The sequence below is a fragment of the Tachypleus tridentatus genome, chromosome 13 (assembly GCF_004210375.1).
Source record: "Tachypleus tridentatus isolate NWPU-2018 chromosome 13, ASM421037v1, whole genome shotgun sequence".
NCBI classification, from domain to species: Eukaryota; Metazoa; Arthropoda; class Merostomata; order Xiphosura; family Limulidae; genus Tachypleus; species Tachypleus tridentatus.
In genome coordinates, this window is record NC_134837.1 from 105676873 (window position 1) to 105692241 (window position 15369).

Sequence of the window (15369 nt, forward strand, 5' to 3'; positions counted from 1 at the left end):
CAAAAAATGTACAACTTTAAAAGACAATTAGACATTTTATTTCAAGTATATATCTCATACCAAGTTATCATTCAATTTGATAAACGTTCTCATTACCGCTACTGTTTTTATTACATACGTATAATATATGTTTATTACCAATAATAATGAAGGTATACATACATGTATACACACTCATTAACATATAGGGCCAAGTAATATTTATTTACATACAAAAATATGTTTCATAATTTTAACTCACTTGCCTGTTTGTACTAACTACATTTTGCTTTAACTATTTTTGTCCATTTTAATATGGTGTGTTAGAATATACAGGTAGGATGTTACTTTTGGTATAGATAGTGTTATAAAACGTTATTAACGTGCCTTGCTATGTTAGTATGTATTTATTCTTTTATTATTATGACAAAGCTAATAAGGCTATTCCGCTGTCCTAATTTTGAAATGCTGGCCAAAGGTAAGTGAGCGAATCATCAACATTCTACCCACCCTCCCTACCGACGCTAATGGATTGACTGTCACAATTCTAACGCATCCATAGCTTGAAATGCAAGGTATATTTTATTGTATTGTCAGCTTCGAAATCCAAAGCTCTACTATAGAACCAACTTATTCAACCGGTATGTTAGTACAACGGTCTACGTGACAAAGACCGAGAAATAATGAATGATTTTATTAGTCGCTTTACTAATATGTTACACTTCTTACTGGCACAAGGAATTTCTATCGTTGAACTCGACTAACAAACAAATTAAACCTAACCATAACTATTTTCAAAATAAGGAAGTTAAAAAAAGTACTCACCTAACAGGAAGGAGTGATATTCAAAAGGAGTTTTTTTGTTTGTTTAGAATTAAGTACAAACTGCACAATGAGCTATCTATGCTCTGATCACCACGGGTTTCGAAATCTAGATTCTAGCGGTTTGAGTCCACAGACATACGGCTGTGCCATTGGTGAGTTTTAAAGTCCGCTTAGATTAAATAATAATTGAGGTTATTCTTACTAACAAAAGTTGTCCCACAGTTAAAATAAAGTAATAGATAATTGCTGTTTTAACTCTATAAGTCATACTTGCTTTACTAAAAATACATTTCAGCTTATAAAGTTGCAGAAAGTAGAAAGATTGTTAAACTGACTTTAATCGAATTCATCTTACATATAGCTCGTCTTTCTATAATGCATTGATAAATTACGGTTTTGGTGCATTGTAAAATGTACTTGACTTACATCATTTCTCTTTATCTGCTGTTTTATTTTCCAGTTTATCATTTTGTAGTTTATTGACCCATTGAGATTTAATCAAGCCACAATATTGTTGTTTTACTTAATGAACTACATGGTGCAGAATATCAGCGAATGAATCTTCAATTGTAGCGCATTCTATTCTAATCAGCAACAGCAATGTTGTCTGTACAAAAATAATCAATCTATCATCTGAAGATTCAAAATATTGTATACAATCCGTTTTCTAATTCACACTAGGCCTAATCTTAACTGCAATGAAACTTTTTAAAAAAAAATTCTTTTGCTGTCGCTTTTATTTCGAGAATGAAAACGTGAATGGTATTTCTTTACACTTTTAAATCTGCTTCGTGATTTTCTTTTCGTTAAGGAATACGTGACCAAAACATTTTAGTATGACCTTATATTTCAACTAAGTCCTTAGGGAACCATAACAGTCTGGTAATCCTAATTACAAAACAAATACAATAGTTTGCACACAAAAAAACTTCTCTCTTCTGTCAAAGAAAAAAATATGTATGTTTCTAAATTATAGTTAAGCTGCTGTTGCAGTTACAAATCAATCGAGAAATGGGTGTTTCCAAGAGTATAAAATGTGGAACTTCAGTAAACTAATCACCATAGTTGTTTGAAATGTTTCTAAGTCAGAACTGATATGGCTTGCAGGCTTATCGTAGTTCACGTACAGGACATAGAGAAAATGGGGCCTATAATGTCTGTTTGGGCATTCTTTAATTCGGTTAGAAAGCTCAGTGGAATCAAGAGCGGACTTTTGTGCCAGTGTCTGCGACGGGAGTGATGGAACATTCTTCGTATAATGTCCTATGTCTTTTATAAACCAATTAGCTAATGCACTGTTGTACATGTGCTGCAGTGAAGTGTCAGGTAACATATCTCCCCTTCTCGCAATAAAAAGTACTACAGCATAATATTAGCTTTTGTTAAGTGGTTTAAAGTCCCTTAATACATGACTGCAATTGCGACATCTTAAATATTTAAATCTTTGTACCGATTAAGATTATTTGAATGCAGTACAATTAGTCTCAAGCGAGTACGTTTAACTTTCTGATATCCGTACTACAACACAGATGAGTAATATAAGAGGCTTCACTTAAAATACAAGGTAAATAATTAACTGAAGCATCTTCTCAAAGAGTCGTGGGTTCGAGCATCACCCGGTCTCAGATTTCGTTTCTTCAGCGATATTTCTGATTTTTCCAACAAACATCGACTACAGTTGAAATACTAATAATGTGTCTTTAAAACCCATACTGCAGTTAAAACACCAATCTTGTAGCTTTGTTAATTATAATGGAGTTAAAATACTGATCTTGTAGCTTTGTTAATTGTAATGGATCTCCCGAGTAACAGTCACTAATCTTGTAGTGTAAGCAATCCTATTGTACTTTACAAACTTATATAAAGCTATACAGTGATGAAAAAAAATATTGTATCACCCAATGTTGTTGTTTTTTTAGATTTTCTTGATTCCTATTGTTTGTTTACGTGATTGTGCATGTGTAAGTGTCAGAACTAGTTTAAAACGGTTATGGGCATTGTGTGGTGTAACTTAGCTAATATTTCAGTCATCCAAATCCACATAGGCGTAACTATTAACAAACCAACAATGACAAATATATTACAGCAAATGATCAACAAATAAGAAAGTGTATTTCATAGATTGTTGGTATGCGAATTAAAACTTTAATTAAAATAAAGTACAGAACAACGTTCCAACTTTCTCAGGTAGTCTTCAGATTAACAAAGAAAGTTTGCAATTGACCGTTACTAGGCACACGTCTTAGGGACAATAGTGTAAATGGATACGAGATCGTAGGGGGCGTTGCAGTGAGATATTAGGTTATTAATTAATATAGGTATAATGGTGTTCCTTTATATTGGCTTAATTTAGGTTTGAGATCCTGTATAGTAGGGTTTCTTTGATTTTGCGTTCGTTTGTATTTTTTCCCTACTTAATACGTTGGTGTTATCTATGGGTTACGTTGTGCTTATTTGATTTGCTACAAATTTGTGTCCGTTCACACTCTTGGCCCGACATGGCCAGGTGGTTAAGGCACTTGACTCGTAATCTGAGGGTCACGGGTTCGAATCCCAGTCGCACCAAACATGCTCGCCCTTTCAGCCGTGGGAGTGTTATAATGTGACGGTCAATCTCACTATTCGTTGGTAAAAGAGTAGCCCAAGAGTTGGCGGCGAGTGGTGATGACTAGCTGCCTTCCCTCTAGCCTTACGCTGCTAAATTAGGGACAGATAGCCCAGATAGTCCTCGTGTAGTTTTGCGCGAAATTCAAAAACAAAAAAATAAACCGTTCATACTCTCGTCCCTAAGACATGGGTCCAGCAATGGTCAGTTGTAAACTCTCTTTGTTAGCCTGAAGATGACCTGAAAAGGTCGAAATGTTGTTCTGTACTTTGTTTTAAAGTTTTTATTGCATGCCAGCCATTATTATAATACAATTTTATTTCAAATGGATTTCTAAGTAGAAAAACCAAGATTTCACGATAATGTCACTAATGTACTTGACAGAAGTGGTCATAGAGTCCGTTACTTGTTTTAGTACTTAGTTATGCTCCCTCTCGCCTTGGTAACTGCTTGAAACGTTGTGGCACAAAATGGCCGAGGGACTGAATACAAGCAGGGGTGAACTCATGCGAATTAGGACTTCCTGCAGTTCCAGGGTGCTTCTTGGTCTCTTCTCTTACACTTTGTTACCCATTGCATTTCAGAGCAGTTTTCGATATGGTCGAGATCTGGACTGTTACCTGGCCAACGTATTGACTTTACACTCTCCCTTTTGAGATAGTCCTTCATCTGACGCAATGAAATGAAATCTAAAATGCCTTTTCAGTATAACGTAGAGTGAAAATTCCTCTTTATTTCACATCTAATTCACAGAGTGTATGAAGACCACAAACCTTTTCATCCCTCTGGTACGGAACGGAATCATCCTTGAATGTGCACTGGTCAGCTCTACCAAAATGATCCCGAGCTGTTGTTCTCAACCAGGACTCCAGGATCTCGATGTATTTGTCAACATTAATAATGTTTTTCTCAAAATGCACACATCCTACATCCTGGGCAGAGATGCGCCCCCATATCACCTGGCGCTGCGGATGCTTAACAGTTGCATTTAAACATACAGGATAAAACCCTTATAAACATCGACGTCGCATGAAGTTCCTCCCATGAAACCCATGCAGGCTGAACATAAATTCGTCTCAGAAGATCAGTTTGCTCCACATTGCTTCGGTCTAATCAGCATACTCTTTTGGCTCAGTTGAGTATCTTCTTGTTCGTGGGGAGGGCTGTCTTGTTGGGCGAACAGCTGAACATAGGAAAGATCGGATGTTACGCACAGTGACAGTAATCCCTAAAGTTTTCTGCCATGGTATTTTGACATAAGACACATTCCGCAAACTCGTCATTTCAGAGCACGATCGTCAGCTGCTGTAGAAGCTTTCTCCCTACCCATTCCCTTCCACGTCTCCACACAACCAATTTCTCCATACCTCTTGACCAAGGGCTCACAGAATACTGGTTAAGTTTAGTTATTCTAGCAGTCTACCTTGTAAAAAATCCCTCTTTGTTCAAATAAACAATGACTGCTTTTTTCTGGGGAATTAATTTAAACCCTTAGCATGGTAACATAGCACACATGTTGTAACAGATAGGTTTCTAAATCGACTCTCAGTGAAACCTTCCTATGGCCAAACAATGGTTGATGCAATACTGAGACAGCCTATAAAGCTGCTGATGTAATAATTAAACAGTATTGCATCATACGTAAAATATATTTGCACCTACATCTTGCAGGTTCTTCAAAACAGACGATAATTCCGATGAAAAATGTGAAAAACTATATGATGCAATACATTTTTCTGCCACTCTAAAACAGGTTAAATGCATTACATTACCGCATAAATATAATCTAAAGACTAATTACTTGCCACTTCTTACTTTAAAGATGCACATACTTAAATTAGTGAGAAGATAAAATAGTATAATATATTTAACCCTTCAACAGCGGTTAATATCATATGATCCAAGTATTTTGGGCGAAATATTTTAAATGACCCGCAGCAAAAAAAAATCGCGAATCTTTGCGCATGGGATAGTAGGAAGATTTCTACAAGCCGCTAATAAATAGTTAACCGTAACATTAGGTTTAAGAGTGCTGTTAATAGACTACTTGTATTTAGTGTTGGTTATTCATTACGAGGCTACAATCGTTACAAGTAGTAAATGTATCTCAGAATGGCTGGTATAGGTGTTATCACTTTTACTAATAAAGCAGAGAACAACATTTCGACTTTTCCTAGGGCATCTTCAGAGTTTCTCGCCATCAATAATCAAGTAGTGAATGTGTTACGCGCTTACAGTTTGTGAGGTGCAAAGAGTAGATTTTATTGGTGAACTAGGAACTGGCATGTACTTTTAAGAAATTAGTTTGTTGGGTTTGTTTTGAATTTCGCGCAAAACTACACGAGGGCTATTTGTGCTCGCCGTTCCTAATCTTGCAGTGTAAGACTATAGGGAAGGCATCACCACCCACCGCCAACTCTTTGGCTACTCTTTTATCAACGATTGACCGTCACATTATAACGTCCTCACGGCTGAAAGAGCGAATATGTTTGTTGTGACAGGAATTTAAACTCGTAACCCTCAGATTATGAGCCGAGTGCCTTTTCCACCTGGCTAAGCCGGGCCAAAGACATTAGTAGTGGAAATATGCGATTTGTTTTTAGACTTTGCAGGTTGGAAAATAAATAAATTTGAAGCTTTTCCAAATAGAGTAAAGGCAATGGATAAGAAAACAGTAAACTGCTGGAAATAGAATCTTTTTAAGATAAAATTACACTTTTGCATTCAGAGGATAAAGTGACTAGTAATGACATTCAGGAAGCTAGAGACAGTATTAATAGATCTGGAAATGATTAATTTAATAACAAAGAACAAGTTATATTAAGTAACAGTTCGCTCGTGCAGATGAAGAACTAGGTGAGGGAAGAAAACAGATCGGGATGGAAATGAAAATCATAAGGAAGATATTGGTGATTTTTCAGTGCAGCACGTGAATAATTTGTAGGGTAAATAAGGAGAAAAGAATTAGATTATGTTATCCAGAGGAGAGGATAAAATAACTGACAGAGCAAATGATATAGTAAAGAGTAATAGCAGTGATGCAGTCTTTGTAGTACACATGGGATCTTATAATGTAAGGAAGGGTAAGTTAGAGGGGCTTACTGCTGAGTAAAGGAAACTATAAAAGACATTTAAAGAATAAAGGCTATAGTGACTTAATTCTTTCAGGGATGCTGAGAAGATGTAGCTTTCGGGATGAAATTATAAGTAGGTCGCTAAGGTCCATATTTACGCCAAAGTTAATATGTAAGGACGAGCGAATTAACCGGTTGGATTTGTGGAGTCCGTTGAGAGGAAAAAGGGAGTTTTTTAAATGGAACGTTTAAACTTAAGTAAGATCGGTTGGCTTGTTTGCAAGGGCTATTAACTCAATTGTAAGGGCAACTATAATTAGGACTAGGCATTGGCGAAGGCCAGAATAATGAAGAAAAAATATAGCGTAGTAACAAACTACAGACATCGTTTTAATGGTAACCTAAACTGTCATCATTGTAATCCTAGAGATACAAAAAGAAAAGTGGGTGACTTAAAACAGCACTTAGAAGGGACGGGGGAATTTGATGTAATGGAAATAATTGAAAGGTGATTAAATGTACATACTTTTGACGTCTGAAATTTCTTTGAAATATGGAATTATGGGTTATCCAATAGATTTGTTTGTTTTATGAATTTCGCGCAAAGCTACTCGAGGACTATCTGCACCAGTCGTCCCTAATTTACCAGTGTAAGATTAGACGGAAGGCAGCTAGTCATCATCACACACCGTCAACTCTTGGGCTACACTTTTACTAACGAATAGAGGGATTGACTGTTACATTGTAACATTCCCACGGCTTAAAGGGCGAGCATGTATAGTGCGACGGGGATTCGAATCCACGACCCACAGATTACGAGTCAAATGCCTTAACCCACCTGAGTATGCCGATCCTAACCAATAGGAATAGCTTACTAATAACAGGAGGAGTGGCTTTATATGTCAGATATGAGTTAAAGTTGAGAAGATCAAAACTATTACTAATAAAGTCAGTTTCTTTGAGTTCCTCTTAACGGTTATAAGGAAAAAAGTATTTCAGTCAAAATTTGTAATAGTACACCTCATGAAGCGATGAAATTACTAAAAACTACGCAGTGAGGTAAAGGCGTCAACAATCAATGAAGTTATAATGATGGGATATTTTAATTTCAGTCACATAGACTGGAAAATGTTAAAGACAAAACACAAAAGAGACGGATTTTATAAACTGTTAGCGATGTTTTTCGGGTTTTTTTTTTTACCCAACATGTCAGAAAGGCTACTAGGAACATTGATGGTTTAGATCTATTGTTAACTCTTAATATAGATATGATTATACGATGGAGATTGGGGAACATCTGTGGGCAAGTGATCATTGTTAAGTTAGGTTTGATTTTATTTCTTGCATATGGACATAAGAAATGATGAGATTTTGGGCTTCATATTTCAAAAAAACAAATTTTGCAGGAAGGACAAGAATTATCTGTTATGAACTGAGCAACTGAAGTTATCGAAAATACTAATCAAATGTAAAAAAACTTTATAGAATAAGTTTTAAAACACTTAAAATAAACCTGTTCCTTATAAGAAAAGAAAGAGTAACCATGTAAAAAACTCAGGTTAGCTTATAAAGTACATAAAGGATAAATTCAGAGTAAAGCATAATAAACTTAAAAAGAGTAAATTGAATGGCATGAGATGTTCAAACGGTAAACTGAGAAACGAAAGGATTACGTTAAAAAAAGGTTGAGTGAAAATGTATAAATTAATAGTAAGGATTTCTTTAAATATTTCAAGAGTTAGTAAAATGTCAGAGAAGTTTTGAGAAAATCCACTGTTACTGTTATGACATTTGATTTTTGGATCCTGGTCATCGTGTACTGAGGTCACTTAAAAACTTTCAAACTCATAAGTCCTTAAATCTGTAAGATTCTTTAAAGCAGTGGTTCCCAACCAGGGGTGCTTGGGGGTACGAGATAGCGTTTCAGGGGGTGCAAGATAACATTATAAAAATTTGTTTTGGCCACCTTCACCTTTATTCTTCAATAAATAATTACTGTGAGGGGTGCGAGAACATATTAAATTTTTTTAGGGGTGCGGGGCATAAAAAAGGTTGGGAACCACTGCTTTAAAGTATTAGAATATAGGATCCTACGATATATTAATAATAATTCATATTTTTATCATTTATCTCCCTCAAGTGTGTGTTTTTCTTATAGCAAAGCCACATCGGACTATCTGCTGTGTCTATCGAGGGGAATCAAACTCCTGATTTTAGCGTTGTAAATCCGTAGACTTACCGCTGTCCTATTTGGAAACTTCCTTCATTAAATTAAACGCTTGTATCTATTTTGAGCTGGTACACCAACAGGATAACACGACCGTATTTTAGGTTTTCTCTACTATCGCTTATTAATAAAACGTATCGCCAAAATAAACATTTTTTTCATATAACGAAATCATTTCAACAAAATTGAAACGCGTCAGCGAGGAGAAGGGAGATCGGATGATTTCTTGCTACATCTGGTTTATTGACTCGAATTAAATATTTGGTTGTTAAATTACCTTACCTAAATAACAACCATGGAAAATAGGAGTAAGAGGAATGATTCATATCTGATTATTGTAAGATGGGTAGATTATTAAATACTAAAATTTGTTCTTTAATTTTTTTCTAATGAAAACGTGATGTTTTTCATCTTCAAGAGTTGCTAAATGGAAACAAAATCTAACAGAATGATCACATTATTTCGAGCTTAAAAAAAAGAATTGGAAAGTTAACATATATATATATATATATAACACCTGCATCACATAACATTTACCCAATGGTTTTGAACGAAGATAAGAATTATATATGTGAGCCACTTACTAATATTTTTTTAAGTCTTAACTAGTGGACAGGTGGTAAAAGATTGGAAGTTGGTAAATCTTACACCTTCTTCATAGGACAGTAATGAATTTTTTTCAATAACTATAGACCTATTAGTCTTACATTAGTGATGGAAAACGTTTTTTGAAATTCTGAAGAAGTGTGCTTGGTAAAGCCGTTTAATATATTTCATTTTACTTTTTGTGACAATGGTTTCATTAGGAGAAAATCTTGCTTTACTTGCCATTTGATATTCTTTGAAAAGGTTACTACTTATGTAGATGAGGGTAAAAGTATCGATTTGATACATCCTGGTTTTCAAAACCAGTTGACAAGATGTCGGATGCAAGGTTGTTAAACTTTATCTTTGTAGGAGTAGTGGAGATGTGTTGGCTCATTAGACAGAAGGATGACTGGCTGGATTGATGTAAACAGTTGGTAAAATGAAATTCATGCAAACTGGTTTACAGTCACAAGTTAGGTTATTTCACAGCTCGATATCATAACCTTTTTTTTTTGAATTACATCAATGGCATAGTTAAAGGAATGGTTAATAAATTATTCAAATTTGCTGATAACATTTAGGTTTTGGGTATTAAGGCTGTGAAGAATATGATGCTGCTTTACAAAATGAGTTAGATTATTTGGCGAGTTGAGCAAATAAATGGTAGACTGCTTTTAATTATGATAAATAAAAGGTAGTACATGTAAAACAACACAGTTTGAGTTAATAATTTTGATAGAAAATGTCTAACAATGTTATGGAAGAAACGGGTCTTGGTATTTTTTGGTTTATCAGTTTCTCAAGCCATAAGCCATTCAAACAATGTGCAGTTGCTAATTGCAGGGCAAATAGGGTTTTAGGTTTTATGCCTTTACTTTAGGAAGAACGCTGAATTGTTGGAAAAAGTTCAGAGGAAGGCTACATTCTAGTATCACAGATGGAATGCGTTAGACTAAGACAATTGATGTTAAATCTACTTAAATCTACAAAATAGTTTTGTTTGTTTGAAGTTAAGCACAAATCGACACAATTGCAATCTGTGTTATGCTCACCCAGGTTATCGAAATCCAGTTTTTAGTGTTGTGAGTTCACAGACATTCTGCTGTGCCACTAGGGGGCTTAAATTGTTTTTCTTGAAAAAAAAAAAAGGATTATGAGAGATATGATTGTTTCATACTTAACGGTGAATACGATAAGACTAGAGAACACCAAATATAAATTTTGTAGGGTATAGGTCATCTTAAGCTAGGACATGCTTATTTTGCTAACAATGTAGTTGGCTTTTGGAATTTGTTGCCTTCAGATGTAGTATATGCAATCAATTTAAAAAAGTTTGAGAGAAATTTGATAAACACTTGAGTGATAAAGGCTGCTTTGAGTGCTTTATTTTAAATTTACAGTTGAATTTAATAGACGGGACCGCTTAGATGGACCAACAGATAGTTGACATTTTTAAATTATATGTATATATAATAATACTCCAGTTAAAGTACTGACATTGTGACTCTAATAATCGTACTACCAGCCCCAAAACTTCAGTCGAAATACCATTCCTGTGACTTTAGTAATCATATAATCCAGAGAAGTTACTTCAATAATTCAGATTTGATCTACATACCAGCAATATCATCACAAACAGTGGGTTATCTGTACTCTGGTCACCACGGGTAACGAAAGTCGATTTTTAGTCATAAACCTTCAGACATGTAGGGGAAGAGAGTATAATCAAACGAATTCCTTACACTTAGTCAACTGATTTGAACCCAAACACAATGATAAATTTAAGATAATTGCAATCTTATCTTGTTAAATACATTTTCCTCCCAGCACTTTAATAAATTAGTGTGTGTGTGTGTGTGGCCCAACATGGCCAGGTGGTTTAAGGTGCTTCATTCCCAGTCACACCAAACATGCTCGCCTTTATAACCCTGGATTCATTACATGGTTTGATCTGTTCTACTACTCCCTGTTAAAAGAGTAACCCAAGAGTTAGTAGTGGGTGATGATGACTAGCTACCTTCCCTCTAATCTTTCACAGAGAAGTTATGGATGGCTAGCGCAGATAGCCCTCTATAGCTTTGTGCGAAATTCAATACAAACCTATATATATAAATTATTTTTTTTCTTGATACGCTAGTCGTGCATATCCTCAGATTAGACTACAGAAACAAGTAGCTCTATTCTTTCCTATTGCTAGATCTGTGTCTTTAATAAATCATACAACTTCGTAAGCTCGGAGGCTTGAATCCAAATTATCGTAAACTTTATTACAACAAATATTCGCTTCTTATAGCACCAAGTATAAATAAATTATGCAACACTACCAGTAAGTCTTTTCCCCTTGTCATGTATGATTGATAACTTCACACTCGAAAAGTACCAAACATTTTCAATTATTATGCTTTGAAACTAGATTGAATTTTCCTGACACATGAAAAGGCTAACACCTTTCCTTTTAGTTTAAAAACAAAACATATTTTGTAAGGTGCTTACTGTGAAGCTGCCACATTCGTGGTATAGTTAAATTGTAAACTCTCGTGTTTTTGTTGTTTTTATATAAATATCACTTTGTTTGATTCTTTTTAGAAATTTTGCGCAAAGTTACACATGGATCTATTTTTACGACCGTCTGCACAAATACTGTCTGTAAAACATCCATATCAAACGATTCGGTTTTAATAATTTCGAGCATCACTACAAATAGTATCTATACATTTTCAATGCCTGTATCTTGTACGTGTCAAGTGGTCCAGAATTGTGGGTATACTTCCTTCAGATTTTCGAAAAAATACACAAAGAAATACTTGGGCTAACCGTCCCTAATTTAGAAGCGACAGACCACAAACTCCCTTCAACTCGTAGGCTACTATAATTGTAGAGTAAGATTTGACTATCACTCTTATAACGCATATCAAAGTACGAAGTGCTTTTCGTTTTCCACTGCGGTAATGAGGTGCGAACCTTGAATCATAGTTCAGCACACTAATCACTGGATCTCGCGTAGACCGCATAAATAATGAAAGATTTACTATTTATAAAATAAATCCTTTAAAAATAGTACATAATACTAGGAAAAACTATTTCAAACCTTCAGCAGTGAAGGTATCAACCTTTTGTCGACAAATGTTAAAACCTCCAAGTTTATTTTACTTATTTTTGTGTACTTTGTCTATTGGAACATCCCTGAGTGTGTTGGTACTGACTACAGATCCTTTAGTATTATGGAACAGAGAGAAGTATTATAATGTCACGGCTCAAGAGATCAGAATTTTGTATCAAAACTATACAAATGATTTATTGGGAAAATTTTACGATGGTTGGAACTGTTGCATTCAATTTTCAACTTTATATGGTTTAGTATAAAATTCCAAATATCCGAGCAAACTTTTTAGGCTTTTAGTGAATCAACCTTATCTTGTGTAATGACCACAATTCATAAGCATACTGTTACACTTTTAATTATTAGACACAGTAAAATGGTCGGTTTCATGTAAATTTTGCTAACGTATTGTTATTATTGTTTTAGCATTTCTGCTGATTTTGTGCTTAATGTATGCAATACTTAATGTTTTTGCAAAAAACATAAAGGAGTCATAGAAATCTGATCTGAACTCAAATAAAATAAACTTTATATAACTCCTAACCATTTCAGTTAACACCACTGCAGTTGGTCTTCCAATGCAACAGGTTTCTCATCTCCTATATTAGATATAAATACAAAAACCGGTCAGTACGTTTCACTGAATCACCTCTAATGAAGAGTATAATTCGAGCAGTCCTTGACTTGGCCACTACGGTCTGAACAAAACTGACCACGTACGTTAAGTACTAAACTAGCAATCATCACGATAACTATTGACCTTCAATGTTCCTTAACTGACTAGCAGCAACAAACTAAATTGTTTCTAATGGACCAGAACGATAATCACAGTCTACATGACCACTAATACCAGCTTGGTAAAGCAATATATCAACCAATTCTGTGTTTAATATGTTTCACCAGCAAGCGGAAGACATTTTCAACAAAACATCGTAAACAGTAAGCAAGTTATGATGGATGATTCCTCACACACTACTTCTTAAATCTTGCAAATTATTTCATTTTGCATGCAGAATCCATGAGATATTAAATTATGTATTCATTAAGCTGACCATATATACTCAGTGAACAATGCCGTAGAATGTGAACTTCGACAAAGAGTTTAAAATATCGGTACCTTTGATAGAAACAACCACATTCATACCGGACAACCTTCCGCCCACGCCCTATGCATTTTATACTGCGCGAAATGAAATACTAAAATTCATCATTAAACAACGGCACACAGAATTATCCAAACTAAACAGGACCAGCATGATGGTTAGAGTGCACGACTCGCAACCTGAGGATCACAGGTTTGAATCCGTGTCGCGGCAAAAATGCTTTCCTTTCAGCAGTGGGGACATTATAATGTGAAGTCAACCCCACTGTTTGTTGGTAAAAGAATAGCCCAAGAGTTAGCAGTGGGTGGTGGTGACTAGCTGCCTGATCTCTAATCTTACACTGCTAAATTAGGAACAGCTAGCGCAGATATGTCTTGTAGCTTCGCGCGAAATTTAAAAAAAAACAAATCAAACAAAAACGATTTAGTTGTCAGAATTCGCTAACCAATACACATAAACCAGAATGCTACAAACCTTAATCTATATAAATAAACGTCAGTATGCGCGTGTATCTTTTCCTCATACGTTTCCACGCTTCTTTATCAGTCAGCGACACAGTGACACAATATAACATAAACGAGGTCATGTGGCAGCTAGACACCCCTATTTAAGCTCACACCTAATTTATATATGTTATATATCTCTCAGCATTAGAATGAAGTATGTGACGACTATGGTTAGAAATCATGTAAAGAAAATGTCTTTCTCTTCAGTATTGGTACCTTTATGTATTCTATTGCACTTTTAATGTATTACGTTCAGAAAACAAACAAACAATATCTTTAGCTACAAACGAGTTTTTATTTCTTCAGGTAGTTCCAAGTCAATTTTAAATTAAAATAAAAACAAATGAAACATACAAACATAAACATTCCTAACATTATTAGACCGGTACTCTAAAGAACAACAGATATAAAAATACTTTATTTGTCAAGTATAACAAAAGAGCAGAAAGATATCTTAAGCCAAGGTTTGAACTTTGCTATTTCCCATCAAAATACCAACCACAGAACTCAAAACAGGTTTTGAAGACTTGGATATAAAATTAATAACCAATAAAAACAACAAACGATCTAAATAACTAAAGTCATCAACTTTAAAACAACTTACTTCTTACTCAAAAACCAATTCAAGAACTTTAAGAATAGTTGAAAAAAGAAACTTTATTTTTTGAAATCAACCGAACAAAACGTAAGAGTTCCGCACTGAAAACATTCAATAAACGTAAAGACATCTTAATAGCTAAAGCAGATAAAGACGATGGAACTGTAATTCTATGTAAAAAAAGAAAAAGAAGAGAGAAGCTAGGCTGGGTGAAGTATACCTGTCTTTGTAAAATAAAAATACATGTACCAGAAAAAAATAAAAAAGTACCTTAAATAAATCCCGATACTACTACCGCCTACAAAATAAGTTTTGATACTCAGTACCGTTGAATACCAGCAGAATTACACTTCTAAAAACACTTGTGTTTGATATTACAAAATGTTTTAAAGACTACTGTAATACCCTGATATATAAAAACAAACTGAATAATCTATTTTCAAAAATACACAGATAAAACAAAATATTAATGAAACACGAAAGCTAGAACACCAGAATTTCATGACAGTTTAAATACACACAAAATCCACTAAGATTAGCGCTAAACCAACTGTCTATACAATACACGAATCTCTAACTCGGCTGTTGTCATATTTATCAAACACGTCAAACATAATCGTGAGAGATTCTACGAACTCACAACGAAACTACAATAATCCAACATTATAAATGTGTAGTTTCGACATAATTCATTAATACTGATCGCACAGGCTATTGACATACCGGTAGAGAGAGTAACTCAAAACCTTACCATTGATCTTAAT

At 34.6% G+C, this 15369-nt stretch overlaps 1 protein-coding gene across 2 annotated transcripts in view; it reads left to right on the top strand.

Annotated features, from left to right (window-relative positions):
• LOC143237598 (cadherin-like and PC-esterase domain-containing protein 1) overlaps positions 1 to 15369 on the top strand; it is a 275925-nt gene that overhangs the window by 491 nt on the left and 260065 nt on the right. The window lies entirely within an intron of this gene.